Genomic DNA, 12,665 nt, shown 5'->3' on the forward strand with positions numbered 1-12,665 from the left:
GAGTAAGATTGGAAGAGTTGTGATGTTACAATTTAATCTAAAAACTGAGCATTGAGTCAGCTAAAGTATGTCAAAGCAGACTCTGCATTATGAGCCACATCTCTGGATTACTCTGTTGCAAATTAGGTTTATGTGAGGGCTTTCCATTCAGAATGGACTTTCCATTGTACAACATTTTTTGGGGAAAATGTTTCATTATCAGAATTCCAGGTTTTTAGGTACTTGGCTAAAAATCTTCTCCATGGTTACTAATGGAAAATCAGCATTATTGTGCTTGAAAACTCGCTTGAAATCTTATTACAGGTAAACTGATTTCCCCTCACTCTATGTATTCACCTGAGATTGACTAATACATTTGAATGTCAAACAGCATAGTGGAAACCCCAGTACTCCACTATGCTATAAAGAGGGCATACAATCATCTAGCAATATGGACAGGACTATATGAGAAGCTAAGCTCTATAACCTTTTGAACTGACATACTGTGAACTGTCTTGCATGCAACTCCACTGTGGAGAGCATAAGAGGTTTGAGGGCAGATGCCGATGTGAAGGAGTATCATGATATAGGGAGTCAGGTGGCCGAGCGGTTAGGGAATCGGGCTAGTAATCAGAAGGTTGCTTGGTCGATTCCCGGCCGTGTCAAATGACGTTGTGTCCTTGGGCAAGGCACTTCACCCTGCTTGCCTCGGGGGGAATGTCCCTGTACTTACTGTAAGTCGCTCTGGATAAGGGCGTCTGCTAAATGACTAAAAATGTAAAAATCATCAGATGTTATATAGGTAGCTGATACTATATATGTTATAGTAGCGGGTGGTGAATGTTATATAGAGGTAGCTGATACTATATATGTTATAGTAGCGGGTGGTGAATGTTATATAGAGGTAGCTGGTAGTAGATGTTATAAGAGAAAGCTGGTAGTAGATGTTATATAGAGGTAGCTGTTAGTAGGCGTGATATAGAGATAAGAGAAAGCTGGCAATAGATGTTATGGAGGTATAGCTGGTAGTAGATGAAACAAGTAGCTGGTAGTAGATGTTATATAAAGGTAGCTGGTAGTAGATATTATATAGAGGTAGCGGGTAGTGAAGTATCCTTAAATTCCATCCCTGAACATACTGTACATAGTTTCTTTTTAAACATATTGCCACTGTACAGTGTTTTTTTTAACACCACCATTAAAATATATCTAACCAGGGACTGTTAGAACACTGAAGCCATCTTCTTGCTAGATTATTATGATTAAAAACAAGCTCCCTAGATACGATAGCCTGATTTCTCAATGGGGATGCTTCTGATTAGCTGAGTAATAACACAGTGGTGTTATTCAATCATGTCATATTTACCACCAGCTGACTCATTAAATATTGTAATGTTCTTTGATTGCCATCCTCAAAAATGTGAATGACAAATTTTATATTTCATCCCATGTCCCAATTCTCTGAGTGTCCCAATTGAAAGCAGGTGACATTATTTGAAGGAATGCACACCGCAATTGTTTAATCTCATAGAGGGGGTCAGATGGCTGAGCGGTTAGGGAGTCGGGCTATTAATCAGAAGGTTGTTAGTTCGATTCCCGGCTGTGCAAAATGACGTTGTGTCCTTGGGCAAGGTACTTCACCGTACTTGCCTCGGGGAGAATGTCCCTGTACTTACTGTAAGTCAGTCGCTCTGGATAATGACTAAATGTAAATGTAAATAAAAGGTTTGTGATATCAGTATGCAAAAAATAGTTGTATTGAAGATAAGAAAAGCTTCCAGCAGGAATTCTATCTATAAGTAAGGGCTTCTTATTTATTCTTATGATTTTTTGGTACAAGGAAGGGTGTTATAGTGTAAATTAATTTAACTATAGAGACTGAACATTATCATGACCCAAACTATTTTGGACAACCCAAGAGGACATAGACAATGTTAAAGCGCTCCCAGGTGTTTGAATGAAGAATTACAAAATTTGACAGGCACTCAACTGAACAGGAAAATAAAGATAACTGAACATTTTACATTAAGGTTACATTAACAGCCATGTAACTACATAGCAATTCCTGTAGTAAAACATTGTAGGTAAATAGGAATTGTTATTTAATTAAATGGTATTAAGTGTTAGGGATATAGGTTATTACAAAAGTGTAAGAAGGCACTTCAAATGCAAGCCATAAAATTATATTCATAGACATTGTGGTTTATAACATTTAGCTTGTCCAAATTGTTTGTAGCATTTGCACACGGATACAGAACTCATAAGGATATACCTTCCATCCAATGCCAGAGCAACATTTGCCGTTGATATTTTATTGATAAAGAACTCAACAATATGGCAACTTTCTGCTTGATTGGGGATTTGCTCTTTGGTTCTATCCATGCCTGCAAGATGGCTAACAGGACTACATGCAGACACAAAATGTATATGGCCAAGTGGGTTGACAAGAACAAAAAACACCCAAACTATATAGAACAACTATTATAAGTTTGGATTTACATTAGTTTGATAATCATATTCCAATTGGTAAAGCTTTAAAATTCCAAAGCACCAAACTCAACAAACCATTTCAGTATCGTCCCCCTTTCTGCACGAGTCTTATCAATCTGAAACAGGACAGGGAATTCATCAAACAGTTGCCACAGTTTAAAATAACAGAGATGGCTGGCCTGTCATTGCATGCTTTAGCATTAAAACTTCCTTCAGTGGAACTGTGGGCCCCATCCCGAACAACCACACCTTATTATAGTTCCTCTATGTACAACCCCAATTCCGGAAAAGTTGGGAAATTTTTTAAATTAGAATAAAATGAAAACTAAAAGACTTTCAAATCACATGAGCCAATATTTTATTCACAATAGAACATAGATAACATAACAAATGTTTAAACAGAGAATTTTTACACTTTCATCCACTAAATGAGCTCATTTCAGATTTGATGCCTGCTACAGGTCTCAAAAAAGTTGGGACGGGGGCAACAAATGGCTGAAAAAGCAACAAATTTGGAAAAGATTCAGCTGGGAGAACATCTAGCAATTAATTGAGTTAATTGATATCAGGTATGTAAACATAAGCTATAAAAGGGATGTCTTAGAGAGGCAGAGTCTCTCAGAAGTAAAGATGGGCAGAGGCACTCCAATCTGTGAGAGTGCGTAAAAAGATTGTGGAATACTTTAAAAACAATGTTAGTCAACGTCAAATTGCAAAGGCTTTGCAAATCTCATCATCCACAGTGCATAACATCATCAAAAGATTCAGAGAAACTGGAGAAATCAGTAAGGGACAAGGCTGAAGACCTTTATTGGATGCCCGTGGACTTCGGGCCCTCAGACGACACTGCATCACTCATTGGCATGATTGTGTCAATGACATTACTAAATGGGCCCAGGAATACTTCCAGAAACCACTGCCGGTAAACACAATCCGCCGTGCCATCTGCAGATGCCAACTAAAGCTCTATCATGCAAAAAGGAAGCCATATGTAAACATGGTCCAGAAGTGCCGTTGTGTCCTGTGGACCAAGGCTCATTTAAAATTGACTATTTTAAAGTGGAACCGAGTTCTATGGTCCAACGAGTCCAAATTTGACATTCCTGTTGGAAATCACGGATGCCGTGTCCTCTGGGCAAAAGAGGAGGGAGACCTTCCATCGTGTTATCAGCGTTCAGTTGCATACGGTATAAGTGCATAGGGTATGGGCAGCTTGCATGTTTTGGAAGGCATTATGAATGCTGAAAGGTATATAAAAGGTTTTAGAGCAACATATGCTCCCCTCCAGACAACGTCTATTTCAGAGAAGGCCTTCTGTATTTCAGCAGGCCAATGCAAAACCACATACTGCATCTATTACAACAGCATGGCTTCGTCGTAGAAGAGTCCGGGTGCTGAATTACATTTATTCATTTTAGCAGACGCTTTTATCCAAAGCGACTTCCAAGAGAGAGCTTTACAAAGTGCATAGGTCACTGATCATAACAACAAGATAGCCAAAAAACATCGCGAGTAGCCAAAACATGAAGCACACATTGTGAACAACCAAAGTAAGTGCCAAAGGGAAGAACCATAAGAGCATGTAGTTAAACAAGTCACAACCAAACAACATGAACAGCTATAAGTGCAAGTGTACCTGTGGGAAAAAGCAAGCAACAGTAATAAAACAATATATCACAGCGAGAACCAAAAATTTAAATCAGTTACCACTAACCACAAGAGCAACAAGTCTCTAAGCAAGAGTCATTGTGATCCTTGAGGAAACTAACATCGGGTCAAGCGAACCGTTCCTAAGTACCGTTGTACTCCCGGAACAAGTGCGTCTTGAGCCTTTTCTTGAAGGTGGAGAGACAGTCAGTGTCTCTGATGGAGGTGGGGAGTTGATTCCACCACTGGGGGGCCAGACAGGAGAAGAGCTTGTGTTGGGACCGGGCGGTCTTGAGCGGTGGGACCACCAGGCGGTTGTCTGAAGAAGACCGTAGGTGGCGGGTGGGGGTGTAAGGCTGCAGGAGAGACTTGATGTAGACGGGTGCAGTCCCGTTCACTGCTCGGAAGGTCAATACCAGGGTCTTGAATCTGATACGGGCCATGATAGGTAGCCAGTGGAGAGAGATGAGGAGCGGGGTAACATGGGAGCGTCTGGGTAGATTGTAGACCAGGCGGGCCGCCGCGTTCTGAATCCTCTGAAGAGGGCGGGTTGCACATGCTGGGAGACCAGCGAGCAGAGAGTTGCAATAGTCCAACTTGGAGAGGACGAGTGCTTGGACTAGCAACTGGGTGGAGTGCTCAGACAGGTATCTCCTGATCTTCCGGATGTTGTAGAGGGTGAATCTACACGACCGGGAGACCGCAGCAATGTGGGCCGTGAGGGAGAGCTCGTCGTCCATGGTAACCCCATGGTTCCTGGCAGAGGATGAAGGGGTCACCGTTGCAGATCCCAGGGTGATTGAGAGATCGTGGGAGATGGAGGGTTTAGCCGGGATGATGAGAAGTTCTGTTTTGGCGAGGTTCAGCTGGAGGTGGTGCTCGGTCATCCAGGCGGAGATGTCTGTGAGGCAGGCCTCAATCCTAGCTGAGATCCCCGGATCGGTCGGGGGGAACGACAGGTACAGCTGCGTGTCGTCAGCGTAGCAGTGGTAGGAGAAGCCATGGGAGGTGATGATTGGTCCAAGTGAGGTGGTGTACAGAGAGAAGAGGAGGGGTCCAAGGACGGAGCCCTGTGGGACACCAGTGGAGAGCTGGCGAGGGCCCGACAGTTTGCCTCCCCAGGAAACCTGGTAGGATCTTCCCGACAGGTAGGATGAGATCCACTGGAGTGCAGTGCCAGTGATGCCCATCTCAGAAAGTCTGGCGAGCAGGATCTGGTGGTTAACCGTATCAAACGCTGCAGAAAGGTCCAGCAGAATGATAACGGATGACCTGGAAGCCGCTCTGGCAGACTGGAGGGCAGTGGTGACTGAAAGGAGGGCAGTCTCTGTGGAGTGGCCAGTCTTGAAGCCCGATTGGTTGGGGTCAAGCAGGTTGTTCTGAGAGAGAAAGTTAGACAGTTGGTTAGATACAGCACGTTCAATTGTTTTTGAAAGGAAGGGTAACAGTGATACCGGTCTGTAGTTCTGGAGAACGGCAGGGTTAAGGGAGGGTTTTTTGAGTAGAGGGGTAACTCTAGCCTGTTTGAAGGCAGAGGGGAAGGTGCCAGAGGTGAGAGAGGAGTTTAGGACATGGAGAAGAAAAGTTATGATGGAGGGGGAGATGGTTTGAAAGAGAGGGGAGGGTATAGGATCAAGGGGACAGGAGGTGGGGCGATGAGAGAGAATGAGGTCAGAGATCTCTGCCTCAGACAGGGGAGAAAAAGAGTTTAGACATTTAGTTGGGTCAGTCATGGAGGGTGAGAGGGTAGGAAAGGTGGGTTTAGGGAACCGACTGCTAATGTCGGCGACTTTTTTCTCAAAGAAGGAGGAGAAGTCATCTGCTGTCAGGGTGGAGGGAGGGGGTGGGGGAGGTGGGTTAAGAAGGGTGGAGAAGGTAGAGAAAAGTTTGTGGGGGTTTGAAGCAGAGTTAATTTTGTTCAGAAAGTAGAGGGTTTTAGCACCAGTTATGTGAGAAGAGAAGGATTTGAGGAGGGAGTGATACTTATCAAGGTCCAGAGCGCCTTTGGACTTGCGCCATCTCCTCTCGGCTGCCCGAAGGGTGGACCGTTCTTCACGAATAACATCCGTAAGCCACGGGCAGGAGGGAGAAGATCGTGCAGGCCTGGTTGACAGGGGACAGAGAGAGTCAAGTGATGCAGTTAAAGTGGTTAACAAGGTGTCGGTGGCAGTGTTAGTGGGGTGGGACGAGAACTCGTCAATGGGGGGGAGGGAGGATGTTACAATAGAGGAGAAATGGGAGGGGGATAGGGAGCGGAGGTTGCGCCGGAAAGTTACAAGGGGAGGGGAGGTAGAAGGAGTTGGAGGGAGAGAGATAGAGAATTGGATAAAGTAGTGATCAGAAATATGCAGTGGGGTTACAGAGGTTAAGTCAGTGATACAGTTACGTGTCAGGATGAGGTCTAGCTGTTTGCCTGCCTTGTGGGTCGCCGGTGTGCTCAGCAGCGTCAGGTCGAAGGAGGTCAGGAGAGACAAGAAGTCGACGGCCTGAGTTCCTTGGAGGTGGATGTTGAAGTCCCCAAGGACTATCAGGGGGGTTCCATCATCCGGGAGGACGCTGAGGAGCATGTCCAGCTCCTCCACAAAGTCGGCTAGCGGGCCTGGTGGGCGATAAAGAACAATTAAGCATGCTTTGATAGGATCAGTTAGCATCGCATAATGGTGTTCAAATGATTTGGCAGTAACAGGGAGTGGTGTGGATGTGTATTTAATATGTGGGGAAAGAAGCAACCCTGTCCCACCACCCCGCCCGGTTGAGCGGGGTGAGTGAGTGAAGGAGTGGTTGACGGAGAGAGCAGCTGGAGTTGCAGTGTTCTCAGGGCGGATCCATGTCTCTGTCAGCGCAAGGGCATGAAGAGAAGCATGAGATGCAAACGCTGGGATGAAGTCTGCCTTGTTCACAGCGGACTGGCAGTTCCAGAGCCCTATAGAAAGAGAGAGGGCAGGTGGAGAAGATCTGGATAGGTAGCGAAGGTTAGAAGTTGACCGTATATACTTTGTGATATATCTACGTCTACGGGTAGTGTAATGAACGGGAATGCACGGGAATTGGCCTGCCTGCAGTCCAGATCTTTCACCTATAGAGAACATTTGGCGCATCATTAAACGAAAAATACGTCAAAGACGAGCACGAACACTTCAGCAGCTGGAAACCTATATAAGGCAAGAATAGGACCAAATTCCAACACCAAAACTCCAGACACTCATAACCTCCATGCCCAGATGTCTTCAAACTGTTTTGAAAAGAAGAGATGTTACACCAGGGGTGGGCCCGCGAAATCATTTGGTCCGGCCCGCCATGGCACTGCAGGAACCATATTATTAGGTGCATTATTCGTTGGCAGCAGCACTATTTTAATATGTGGAAGAGGGCCGTGGAGGCGCGCAGCATTGCGTACCAACGTACCAAAATATTTCGCTCGCGCTCTGCGCGCTCGCATTAAGCGTGGAATTCCTTTCTAGCAAATCAAACACAGAATACGTTGTTGGTTTGGGCTAAGCCCCGAATGTTTACAATGTATGGCTCTGCGCCTGATTAACACTCAGATCGATAAGCAGTCTCAAAAATGGTAGCAATATAAAAAATAATACGATCCCTTTCCGTAATCATGATACCCCCCAAGAAATGTTCGATGCACCCCTAGTCAAAGCAGGCTGCATCCGTGCCAGCTAACGTCACAAACCTCACCAAAGAGAAGCAGTTCCAGCCATCACATTATTGGTGAGTCAATTAAATGTTTGACCAAATATAGCAGGCACATTTTTAAGTTGATAATTCTGTACGGCCCCCGAATGATTTTATAAATATCCAAATGTCCCTTGGCAGAAAAAAGGTTCCCAACCCCTGTGTTACACCATGGTAAACATGCCCCCGTCCCAACTATTTTGAGATCTGTAGCAGGCATAACATTTGAAATGGGCTCATTTTGTGCATACAATTGTAAGATTTCTCAGTTTAAACATGTGTTATGTTATCTATGTTCTATTGTGAATACAATATTGGCTCATGTGATTTGAAAGTCTTTTAGCTTTCATTTTATTCACATTTTAAAAACGTCCCAACTTTTCCGGAATTGGGGTTGTATTTGGGCATGTGCCGTTCAGTGGATTATAACTCCACTCCACTGCTCTGACGTCCAATGGCAGCGAGAGAAAGGTCTAGCATCATGCTGGGCCCATTGAAAGTAATCTCATGATGCTCCAGACAAGCAGTTTTTGTGCTGATGTTAACGCACTCAACACTTCAGCAGTCATTTGAAGGGGTTTGTGTATATATACACACACACAGCTTTAATGAACACTTATTTATGCACCATTATTGTATAGTGTTTTCAAAAGTTTTCTGCAGCTCTCAATGGGCCTCATTCACCAAATGTTCTTAAGAACAAATTTAAGAAATAACCTAGGAAGATATTGGTGAATGAGGCCCAATGAAACTTCTGCACTTTTAATCGGTAGTTTGGCCCACTCTTTCTGAGCAAACTGCTCCAGCTATCTAAGGTCTAATGGGTGCCTTTTCCAGACTCCAAGTTTCAGCTCTTTCAGATGTTCAATTGGATTCAGATCAGGTTTCATAGAAGGTCACTTCAGAACAGTGCATTCTTGGGTGGTTTTAGCTGTGTGTTTGGTTATTATCTTGTAGGAGGACCCATGACTGAGAAATAGCTTTCTAACACTGGGTAGTACGTTTAGCTCCAGAATTCCTTGACAGTCTGAGATTTAATTGTACCTTGCACAGATTCAAGGCACCTTGTGCCAGGCAAAGAGCCCCAAAACAAAACCGAGACTCCTCCATGTTTCTCTGCAAGTAAGGTGTTCTTTCTTTGAAAGCTTCATTTTTTGTCTGCGAACATAGAGCTTATGTGACTTGCCAAAAAGCTCCAGTTTCTACTCATCTTTTCAATGTACATTCTTGTGGCTTGTCAATTGTCAACTTGTCAAATTCCATCCAGGCTTTTTTATGTTTTTCTTTCAAAAGTGGAATCCTCCTAGGTCTTTTTCCATGGAAGCCACTTTGCTCAAAATGTGACGGATGGCATGATCACAGACTGACTGTGATCATGGCTGCGCCCAGGGAGGTTGGCAACAGTTCCATAGCCCTTGAACTTAATATTTGCAACTTCTGTCACAGGAACATCAAACTCCTTGGAGATGGTCTTGTAGCCTTTACCTTTACCATGCGTGTCTATTGTTTTGTTTTTTTAATCTCAACTCTTTTTTGCTTTCTCTGGTCCATGATCATAAAAAGCAGTGACTATTTCCCTCCATTTAAATAGGCTGAATGACTGATTACAAGATTGGAGACATACTAATTAAAGAAACTGGTTTGGGGGGGAAACCAGTTTCCAATTATTTATTAGGGTTACCAACAAATGTATCCAGGTAATTTTTGCAGTTATTTGTAGAATTAACGATAACATCTCTTTGCTTCACAGCTTCTTTGCTTTATTCTATGACATACCAAAGGAATGCATGTATACATGATGCAAAAGCTTTTAATGTAATCCTTTTCAGGGGGAAGTATTTGATGACCGAGCACCACCTCACCGACCACATTGCTGCGGTCTCCCGGTCGTGTAGATTCACCCTTTACAACATCCGGAAGATCAGGAGATACCTGTCTGAGCATTCAACCCAGCTGCTAGTCCAAGCACTTGTCCTCTCAAAGCTGGACTACTGCAACTCGTTGCTCGCCGGTCTCCCAGCATGCGCAACCCGCCCTCTCCAGAGGATTCAGAACACGGCGACCCGTCTGGTCTTCAATCTACCCAGACGCTCCCATGTTACCCCGCTCCTCATCTCCCTCCACTGGCTTCCCATCACGGCCCGTATCATATTCAAGACTGGTACTGACCTTCCGAGCGGTGAACGGGACTGCACCCGACTACATCAAGTCTCTCCTCCAGCCTTACACCCCCCCCCCCCCCCGCCACCTACGGTCTTCTTCTGACAACCGTCTGGTGGTCCCACCGCTCAAGAGTGCCCGGTCCCAACACAAGCTCTTCTCCTGTCTGGCCCCCCAATGGTGGAATCAACTCCCCACCTCCATCAGGGACACTGACTGTCTCCCCACCTTCAAGAAAAGGCTCAAGACGCACTTGTTCCGGGAGTACAACGGCACTTAGGAATGCTTGGCTGGACCTGATGTTAGTTTCCTCCAGGATCACAATGACTCGTATTGAGAGACTTGTTGCTCTTGTTGGTTAGTGTGGAAGAAATTGCAATTTCTGGTGTGCTTACATTATTCACTAATCAATAGAACTAGTCATTGGATACTAGTTAGTATGTTCTCATGTAAGCTTGCTATTAATAAGAGTAGATTGTGTCAGGGTTAATAGATGTTCGGGATCAGGAGAAAGTACTGGGTAAACGTCCTTTGTCATGACTACAAGGAGAGCGCCAACTATGATCTCTCTAGTCTGAGTGGTCATGTGTTGGGAGCTGTGAATCTCTTCCTCTGAGACTGTTGTAACGTCATTACTGCCTGACTGTCACTATCTATGTTCACATTCCTGTGCCCTATAAAAGATGGTCCTCTGGCCTTCAGAGCGGAGAGAGACATGATTGAGACCTAAGCCTGGTGTTGTGTTGTCATTTTTTGTCAGAGGTCTGGTTTAACATTTATTCATTTAGCAGACGCTTTTATCCAAAGCGACTTCCAAGAGAGAGCTTTACAAAGTGCATAGGTCACTGATCATAACAACAACATAGCCAAAAAACATTGCGAGTAGCCAAAACATGAAGCACACATTGTGAAACCAAAGTAAGTGCCAAAGGGAAGAACCATAAGAGCATGTAGTTAAACAAGTTACAATTAAACAACATGAACCGCTATAAGTGCAAGTGTACCTGTGGAAAAAAAAGCAAGCAACAGTAATAAAAACAATATATCACAGCGAGAACAAAATTTTTAAACAGTTACCACTAACCACAAGAGCAAGAGTCATTGTGATCCTTGAGGAAACTAACATCGGGTCAAGCGAACCATTCCTAAGTACCGTTGTACTCCCGGAACAAGTGCGTCTTGAGCCTTTTCTTGAAGGTGGAGAGACAGTCAGTATCTCTGATGGAGGTGGGGAGTTGATTCCACCACTGGGGGGCCAGACAGGAGAAGAGCTTGTGTTGGGACCGGGCGGTCTTGAGCGGTGGGACCACCAGGCGGTTGTCTGAAGAAGACCGTAGGTGACGGGTGGGGGTGTAAGGCTGCAGGAGAGACTTGATGTAGACGGGTGCAGTCCCGTTCACTGCTCGGAAGGTTAATACCAGGGTCTTAAATCTGATACGGGCCATGATAGGTAGCCAGTGGAGAGAGATGAGGAGCGGGGTAACATGGGAGCGTCTGGGTAGATTGTAGACCAGGCGGGCCGCTGCGTTCTGAATCCTCTGAAGAGGGCGGGTTGCACATGCTGGGAGACCAGCGAGCAGCGAGTTGCAATAGTCCAACTTGGAGAGGACAAGTGCTTGGACTAGCAGCTGGGTGGAGTGCTCAGACAAGTATCTCCTGATCTTCCGGATGTTGTAGAGGGTGAATCTACACGACCGGGAGACCGCAGCAATGTGGGCCGTGAGGGAGAGCTCGTCGTCCATGGTAACCCCAAGGTTCCTGTCAGAGGATGAAGGGGTCACCGTCGCAGATCCCAGGGTGATTGAGAGATCGTGGGAGATGGAGGGTTTAGCCGGGATGATGAGAAGTTCTGTTTTGGCGAGGTTCAGCTGGAGGTGGTGCTCGGTCATCCAGGCGGAGATGTCTGTGAGGCAGGCCTCAATCCTAGCTGAGATCCCCGGATCGGTCGGGGGGAACGACAGGTACAGCTGCGTGTCGTCAGCGTAGCAGTGGTAGGAGAAGCCATGGGAGGTGATGATTGGTCCAAGTGAGGTGGTGTACAGAGAGAAGAGGAGGGGTCCAAGGACGGAGCCCTGTGGGACACCAGTGGAGAGCTGGCGAGGTCCCGACAGTTTGCCTCCCCAGGAAACCTGGTAGGATCTTCCCGACAGGTAGGATGAGATCCACTGGAGTGCAGTGCCAGTGATGCCCATCTCAGAAAGTCTGGCGAGCAGGATCTGGTGGTTAACCGTATCAAACGCTGCAGAAAGGTCCAGCAGAATGATGACGGATGACCTGGAAGCCGCTCTGGCAGACTGGAGGGCAGTGGTGACTGAAAGGAGGGCAGTCTCTGTGGAGTGGCCAGTCTTGAAGCCTGATTGGTTGGGGTCAAGCAGGTTGTTCTGAGAGAGAAAGTTAGACAGTTGGTTAGATACAGCACGTTCAATTGTTTTTGAAAGGAAGGGTAACAGTGATACCAGTCTGTAGTTCTGGAGGACGGCAGGGTTAAGGGAGGGTTTTTTGAGTAGAGTGGTAACTCTAGCCTGTTTGAAGGCAGAGGGGAAGGTGCCAGAGGTAAGAGAGGAGTTTAGGACATGGAGAAGAAAAGTTATGATGGAGGGGGAGATGGTTTGAAAGAGAGGGGTGGGGATAGGATCAAGGGGACAGGAGGTGGGGCGATGAGAGAGAATGAGGTCAGAGATCTCTGCCTCAGACAGGGGAGAAAA

Source organism: Osmerus mordax, chromosome 1 (genome assembly GCF_038355195.1).
Source record: "Osmerus mordax isolate fOsmMor3 chromosome 1, fOsmMor3.pri, whole genome shotgun sequence".
Taxonomy (NCBI): domain Eukaryota; kingdom Metazoa; phylum Chordata; class Actinopteri; order Osmeriformes; family Osmeridae; genus Osmerus; species Osmerus mordax.